Below are 8859 nucleotides of genomic sequence, written 5' to 3' on the forward strand. Positions count from 1 at the left end.
ACAGATACAACGTGGCCATCCTGCTCAAATTATGCTCCTGTTCCACAGCAACACGGCAAAGGTTACAGGGACTGTCTGGGGGACAAAGGGAATATTCCCTCCATGGTTTTGTAGACTTTTGTTTATACTGCCTAAGGTTGCACAGTTTTGAAGTTTTGTGAACATTTCCTTTACTTTAATCAGACTGCTAAATCTTTTTAAACTTATAATCCAAACAATCATTTCCCCCAAAGACCATGAAGAAGTGTGAAGGTAGTGTTAGTCACTCAGTCATGTCCAACTCTCTGCGATCATAAGTTTTGTCAAGTCAGATCTCCCCATCCTTTGCTTTTAGATCAATTGATATTTTACATGTGATGAGCAAGTTTTATAATTTTAAACTGTTTTATAGTGTTAGAAATAGAAAAGCTTTCTATTTCAGCCTTTTGAATCCTAGTTGAACTATCCAACATTGCAATATACTAGCTATCCCTCCTCACCTTGAATTAACTTCAAACTTTCTAGATTTTCCAACCACAAGGTCAATAACTGTTAAAAGTCACTTGATGTCTTAAATCGTACCAATGCTTTCTTAAGTCAGTCTACCAAGGCAATAGAAACAAAAGCAAAAATAAACAAATGGAATCTAATCAAGCTTATAAACTTTTGCACAGCAAAGGGAACCATAAATAAAACGAAAAGACAACCTACAGACTAGAAAGGAAATATTTGCAAATGATGTAAACAACAAGGGCTTAATTTCAAAAATATACAAACAGCTCATAGAAGTTAATAACAAAAAAAAACCCAACCCAGTGCTTGCTTCAGTGGCACATATACTAAAATTGGAATGATACGGGGAAGATTAGCAGGGCCCCTGCACAAGGATGACATGCAAATTTGTGAAGCATTCCGTATTTTTATTCATGTTGAGGTTTGACAGAAAACAACAAAATTCTGTAAAGCAATTATCCATCAATAAAAAAATAAATTAAAAAAAGCAATCAAAAAAAGGGCAGAGGCCTAAATAGATATTTCTCCAAAGAAGACATACAGATGGCTAATAGGCACATGAAAAGATGTTTAATATCACTAATTATTCAGTTCAGTTCAGTTCAGTTGCTCAGTCGTGTCCTACTCTTTGCAATACCATGAATCGCAGCACGCCAGGTCTCCCTGTCCCTCTAATTATTAGAGAAAAACAAATCAAAATCACAATGAGGCACCACCTCACACTTTTCAGAATGGCCATCAATTAAAGTCTACAAATAATGTATGCTGGAGAGGGTGTGGACAAGAGGGAGCCCTTCTACATTGGTGGGAGTGTAAACTGATACAGCCACTATGGAGAACAGTATGGAGTTTCTTTAAAAAACTAAAAATAGAGTTTCCATACAATCAGCAAACCCACTCCTAGGCATATATCTGGAAAAAAAAAAACTGTAACTCAAAAATATACATACATCACAATGTTCACAGAAGCACTATTTACAATAGCCAAGACATGGAAGCATCCTAAATGTCCACTGACAGAAGAATGGATAAAGAAGATGCAAATACCTATACACAACGGACCACTACTCAGCCAGAAAAAAGAATGAAATGAAGTCATTTGCAGCTATATGTATGGACCTAAATGTCATCATACTAAGTGCAGTAAATCAGAAAGCAAAAGATAAATACCATGTCACTTATAGTGAAATCTAAAATATTACACAAATGAATTTATCTATGAGACAGAAACAGACTCACAGGTATAGAAAATAGACTTGTGGTTGCCAAGGGATGCAGGGGGTGGGGGAAATGACGGGATGGCAGGGGAGAGATGGATTGGGAGTTTGGGACTAGCAGATGCAAAGTACTGTGTATAGAATGGATAAACCATAAGGTTCTACTGTATGGCACAGGGAATAATATTCAATATCCTGTAATAAGCCAATGGAAAAGAAAATAAAGTCACTTGACGTCTTACTGTCTCTTACTGCCAGTCTTGGTTATTACACAAGTAATGAAGACTGCTATGGAGCTCACTTTGCTTAGTGAACTTAAAATTGAGGTATTTTCATAATGCTACACATTTTATTGACTATGTGATCACAGATATTTAAGCTCACCTCATTTCAGTGTTCACACTTTTGCTAGGGTTTGTCACCATCCTTGGATGTGTCTGGTGACCCAGCACAATGTCACCTGACACCCTTTAACTAGACTAGGACATACTGCTAACTAGGCCAGGACATACGGGCCTTTAATTCACAGAGGATTCTGAAAGTATCTCCCAGTTACTGCAAATAATGACAAAAGCACCACAAAAGGACTATGCACAATAACATTCTCCCCCTAGTATTCAGGGAGTCATCCTCCAGAAGAGGGTTCCTGTTATTTAGAAGCAGATGCATAAGCTCCTTTATTGTCCCCCTTCCTCACCCACACTTCTTCCCTTCCTCCCTGCCCCCATAAGGACTAAGGCACTTGACAAGCCTCTGGCTCAGCCTCAAGTGGTTTCTTTTGAAAGAAAATCACTGATGAGTAGACTACAGCTGATTGGAGATACCTGCCTGAGGGAATTTCTTAAGAACTGAGCGCAGACAAGCCTCCCCCAAGTCTTAGGAAAGTTGTTACTTCTTCATTGTGGATGACTACATGAAGCAGATTTTGCTCTGAACATTAGTGATAAATGACTTGAAAGCAAGAGGAGACTTTCTTTTACTCGAGTGATTTCAAAAGGAAAAAAAAATTCTTTACAATACACTCCAAGACTAAGTCTGTCTTTCCAGTGGAAGGAGGAAACATAGGAAGTGACTTTTCTGAAATAAGACAGCATGCCTCCCTTCAAAGGAACAGAGAAAACCAGGTAGTAAGTCCACGTTCACAGAAAACTGATGACACGGTTTTATAAGATCAGAAATTTTGGCATTCTCAACAGGTCTGTAGAGATGTGAAGGGCAGAAAGAATAATGAATTCAGGATTCAGAGGGGACCTGGCAGGGAGTGTTTTCTGTAACACAGCTAGGTGTAAAACTACCAGTTAGATGGAAACAAAAAGAGGAAACTGAGTCTAACACACTGACTTGGAGATGGATAAAAGTCACATTGGCTGTGTCATTTGGGGATATCATTTAGGATATACTATCTCAGTCACTTGAATGAACAGGGACAGAAGCTTCTTGTTCCTCCTCACCCCCTCCACATTGCACCAAACCATATAGGTTCTTACATGCAGTAGGGATGCTCTGTGTCAGCAGGGCTGGAGAGAGAGAGAAGTCCAGTGTAGGCCCAGTTAACTTGGGAACACCCCTCTGAGAGGTAGGAGCCTTCCAGGTAGAGAAGCAGCTCTTCTTCAGTGAGGTCTGCCACTGCCTCTGACGGCACATGTAAGCATTAACTGTCTGCTACCCTCTTCATTTCCCTTCTCATTCCAAGTATTCTAGAGCTGGCTGCTGCAAGAACTCCAGCACAGTGCTTCTCCAACTCTATGTTAAGAAAGTTCGGGGTTTTTCAGGGTTTCTTTTAAATTTCCAACCCATACCTTGAACTGGTGAAATGAAGAAAAAAAAAGGCTAAAATTAAAGTATTAAGTTTAACAAAGATAAAATTATTTTGTCAAATTGTTACAAAGGTTTCTGAATGCTTACTCTCAATTTCTGTATCTATCTCATCTCAGACCAGTAAAGTTCACCAAGTGGCCCCACTTGGTAAACCACGCTTTGAGCCCTAGAGCATGTTCTTTTGACAATTAGAATAGACAGACATTAAAATGTCATTAGACAACCCTAGGTTAGAACTGGAACATCAGCTTATATCTGTCATAAAATAGTCACCCAGGAGAGGTGAGAGCCATATGAGACACTGAAGGAAAGCTTAATCTCTAGTAGAAAACTGATGTTGAAACAGAGAAATGATGAACAGGTGAAATAGATATGCAGGAGCATGGACAAAGAAATATACAGACATTGATGACCTGCTTCAAAAATAAAAATAAGTTTAATCAAGATACTGAAAGACTGAATATACAATCAGACTGTGGCCAGACCGTATATAAAAATAGAACTTTTTTTATATATGGAACTTGCCCACAAGTTCCATATATAAAAAACAGGCAGCAACCTGCCCACAAAATCAACAAGTTATTTACAATAAATAACCCCAGAAGACAGTTGGCTCTAAGTTAGACTTGTAGGAAGCCAGACTGCCATCTCTGGAGATGATCGAAGCTAAACAATAACTTAAATAACATTCAGTCAGAAACAGACAGGACTTGATTAATAACTGACAGATTCCCTAATTTTTGTCCCTTCTCCATCTCAGAATCAACCAGAAGGAGTCAGACATGCATCTCTAACTAATCACACAGGATGCCCTCTTCCCGGTAGCCCACTTATTGCTTCCCCAGGACAACAGCCACCAATCAGGGCATTCCAGGAGCCTTCCCTTTCTTCACTACAAAGCTGCCTGCTGGGTCTCAGCCTAACTTAGAGTCTCTACCAAAATGCAAATGTCAGTGGCTGACTCCCTTGCCATAGCATGCTCTGAACAGTCTTTGGTTTTCTCATTTAGTTGGTCTTCATTTATTTCCACAAAATGTTTATTTTTGTTTGGAGACCTCAGGCCTGTTCATAATGGATGACAGAGTTTCCATAAGCATTTTACAGAAATCTGCACATTCTTAATAATGAAGTCTAATTCTATTACTATCTTGGCAACTCCATTTCCCTCACACCCATATCCAATCTATAAGAAAGTCCTGTCAAGCCTGTTTCTAAAACGTAACCCAAATGGATTCACTACTCCCCTATCCCCAGTCCGACCACCGGAGTCCAAGAGACCAGCCATGTGCTTTGGATCGCCACAGTGGCCTCTTCACTGCTCACCGCTTCCTCTCTTGCTCATAAAGCAGCCAGAGAGATCTGCAAATCCAGTATATCATTTCTCCTCTGCTTAAGCCTTCAAATGGCTTCTATCCCACTCAGAATAAAATTCAAACTCCTCTAACATATGGCATACTCCCTCTCCGGCCTCACCTTGTTCCACCCCTCCTGTCATCCACTGCACTCCAGTTACACTGGCCTCCTCAAATGTGCCAAACGTGTACTCATCTCAGGGCCTCTGCGCCAGCTGTTCCCTCTGCAAGGAATACTCTTCCCCTTGACCTCAGCATGGCTGGCTGCTTTCTGTTTAGATCGGAGCTTAGCAGTCACCTTTTCAGAGAAGCAAAGAAAACACCGGCTCTACCATAGTCACCCAGCCACTGTCACATCACCTGATTCTACCTCTTTGTATAATGCTCACCATTACCTGAGACTTTGCTTTCTTAGCCTGTTTGATTCTCTGTTTCCCTCTACCAGAGCAGGAATCTATCTGTTATGATTATCCACTGTATCCCCAAGCCTAAAACAGGCCTAGAAGCAAACTGATGCTCAATAAGTATTTGTTGAACAAATAAATGAAGAAATTAAAAATTGAACTGCCTGAGACTTTGGACTCTGGTAGGTGAAACAAATTCTCCTTCATCACATCCCAGCTCAAATCTAACTCCCATTAACTGAAGCACCCAAATCAATTTCCAGCTTCTCTGGAAAGTCTTCCAATTCCACTCAAAGGCTGCGCTTTCTCTCTTCCTCACACATAGCTCTGTCTGAAAGGTTCGTTTGAATTTGATCACATCCACCTTGAAGCCTGCTGCCTAGTCCTGTTAAACTCTTTGCTTGCTTCTTTTTTCAAAATTACTTGTTTATTTATTCATTATTTTGGCTGCCCTGGGTCTTTGTTGCTGGGTGCTGCTTTCTCTGCTTTCAGAGAGTGGGGCTTACTGCCTAGTTCTAACGTGCAGGCTTCTCTTGTTGTGGAGCATGGGCTTTAGGTCCATGGACTTCAGTAGCTGTGGCGCACAGGCTTAGTTGCCCTGTGGCATGTGGGATCTTCCTGAACCAGGGATCGAACCCTGTTTATTGGTAGGTGGATTCTTAACCACTTGGCCACCAGGGAAGTCCCTTCCCTGCTTCTTACTGTAGCACATGAGCAAGTCCTACTCACCAAACACACACTGCACTCCATAAAACAGTGCAGTGAACATAGTGAAAACTCAGTAACTAGCTGTTGAATAAATTTTCTCCGATGCATATCAGGTAAAATTAGGATAACATAAGGCTAAGTTGTAAAGGACAGAACCAGTGATGAATGAGGTCAAAGCAGAGATCTCAGAACACTTTCTCAAATCCACATGGATTCCTTCTTGGGGGATAGCCTGTGTTACCCATTGCCTGTTCACTGGTTTGTTCTGTGCAAAGTTATCTCATCTCTTCCTAAGATGCATTCTGTGCTCCAAAGGCAATACCATGCATGGCTTGCTACTACTGCTAAGTCACTTCAGTCGTGTCCAACTCTGTGCAACCCCAGATATGGCAGCCCACCAGGCTCCCCCATCCCCGGGATTCTCCAGGCAAGAACACTGGAGTGGGTTGCCATTTCCTTCTCCAACACAGGAAAGTGAAAAGTGAAAGTGAAGTCGCTCAGTCGTGTGCGACTCCTAGTGACCCCATGGACTGCAACCTACCAGGCTCCTCCATCCATGGGATTTTCCAGGCAAGAGTACTGGAGTGGGGCGCCATTGCCTTCTCCAATGCATGGCTTAGGATAACATTATTAAAGACAGGTTTATATGCCCAGTGGGCAGCCAGCCAGAAATTGCAGCTTGAATGACATTTTTTTTTTTTTTTGCTTGGCAAAGAAAGCATTGCTTTGCCACCCTGGAGCTCAAACACCAGTTCACCCAGTTGGTGAAGGCTTCTTGCTATTTTATTGAAATTATATTCCTGAAAACTCATATAGTGGTTGCTCCCTTAGAGTCTGGTTTGTAATACCACTCTTTCTGAAGTATGTAAAAGAGCTAAAATAATGTTTTTAGGAGTGAATTTTCAAAAAAGATCAGCAATTCCACAGGTTACTCCGGCTTTTTTTCCCATCTGCTGTGACAGCAGGTGTGATTTCACAAGCCCACTCCCATCAATCATCCTCCCCAACCTGTCTCTGGTGCCTGACAAGGTGTTTATGTGCATAACATGGAAACCATCACTAGATCCTGCGAACGAGTAAGGCTGCCTTTCACAATCCTCTAAAGGGAGACTTCCATGGAAACCCCGGTGCTGGGTTCAGGTGGGTGATTTACTGAATCTCCACAGTGTCACCTCCTTCCAGGAGTTGCAAACTCAAAACCCTTCAGGGGCAAGTGGGTACTATGAAATTCGGAACCATCCGAGCATAAGACAACAGAGTTGAGAAAAAAATGGCCAAAATGCATAGTGCGTGCTCCATCTTAAAAAAAAAAAAAAAATTGCATTCACTTTACAGAAAAATGTGCTGGCTAAACCCAATTTTAATGTGGCCAGGCATGATGTGGCCACCAGTTTTCAATCTCTATGCTTCTATTAAGTCAGTATCCTAGCCTGAGGCCCAAGCACAGATGCTTTCCACAGAATTTGAGAATTCATAAAATTATGGACAATGGAAACTGGAAATTATCTTAGAATCTATTTATTTCAACTTCGTCTTTTCAAGTAAGGGAACTGAAACCCAAAGGTTGATAAACCAATCAAAGTGTACATAGCAAGCATGTAGCAGTGTCAAGATAAAACTCTAGTCTCCAACTCCAAGTCTGATGATTTTTCAGCTACTTGCCATCACTTTTCCTATGTGTTAGTAACAACCTTAGGCTTCATGTTGGTATGCTTAAAATGAATATTACTTTAAAGCTATTATAACATTAATAACAGTAAAAGATTTCACTTTGAAGCTATAACAACAGTAATATTAATAACAGTGATAGTAACATCTGAATAGTAAAAGTTAGATGACAGAGGCTGGATTAAAATGTTATCACATCCCTAGTGGCTCAGATGGTAAAAAATCTGCCTGCAATGTGGGACACCTGGGTTCAGTCCCTGGGTCGGGAAGATCCTCTGGAGAAGGGAATGGCAACCCACTCCAGTATTCTTGCCTAGAGAATCCCATGGACAGAGAAGCCTGGTGGGATACAGTCCATGGGGATCACAAAGTGTCGGATACAACTGAGCAACGAACACTTTGGCTAATTTTGTCATTTAAGATAACAATAATGTTTAAGATGTGTTTCACAGTTATTTCACATGATAAACAATGACTACAAAATTAAAATTTCAACTGTGCAAAAGTATGTGTGCATGTGGACAAAGACAAGAATGAAATTTGCAAAATGGAATTAGAGTAGCATGATGATACCGTCATTCTTTTAAAAAACATTTTAATGTGTAGTGATATTCCTCATGGTGGTTTAGATTATTCTGTTTAACGTAAGAATTCACTTTAATCTCAAGGGTAGTCACTTACCACTTCCTATCTTCTTCCTTATTAGCAAAGCCTCATATTTTGTTCAGCTATCTAGGCTTTTCCCTTGTGCCTAGGGAGAATGTCCTAATAAATCTGTCAATAGCAATGTTTCCATTCCCTTTGCTACTGATTGGCTGAAGCATGGACATATGATATAAATCTGGAAAGTGACACACAAAAAGAATTTGGTGTAGAACTACTTGGAATGGGTTTCCTCATCTTAGTAACAGGTCTCTTTCTCCACTTCTGGATGTTGTTTGAGAATATGAACACCTCTAGCTGCTGCAGCCATTTTGTGACCATGAGGCAAACCAGACTAAGATCAAGACCTATATACTGGGGCTGGCAGAGCAGAAAGATAGAAATGACCCCTAAAGAGTTAGTATAAAGTCACCTACCTCTGTACATATTTTCTTGTAGTAATCAACTCCTTATCATTTAATTCAGTGGAAAAGGAAGTTTCCTGTTGTCTTCCAAAGCCCCAGCCAAAATAATAAGTTTAATTCTCTCCTTTGTATT

At 40.6% G+C, this 8859-nt stretch overlaps 1 non-coding gene across 1 annotated transcript; it reads left to right on the plus strand.

The window, feature by feature from the left end:
- The first annotated feature begins 794 nt into the window (after positions 1-794).
- LOC147379972 (U6 spliceosomal RNA) lies at positions 795-901 on the plus strand. The gene has a single exon (XR_015135462.1). It is a non-coding gene; the product is annotated as a U6 spliceosomal RNA (small nuclear RNA).
- The last annotated feature ends 7958 nt before the right edge of the window (positions 902-8859 follow it).

The sequence above is a fragment of the Bos grunniens genome, chromosome 1 (genome assembly GCF_055505025.1).
Source record: "Bos grunniens cultivar Pamir isolate PY7600 chromosome 1, Bosgru_T2T1.0, whole genome shotgun sequence".
NCBI classification, from domain to species: domain Eukaryota; kingdom Metazoa; phylum Chordata; class Mammalia; order Artiodactyla; family Bovidae; genus Bos; species Bos grunniens.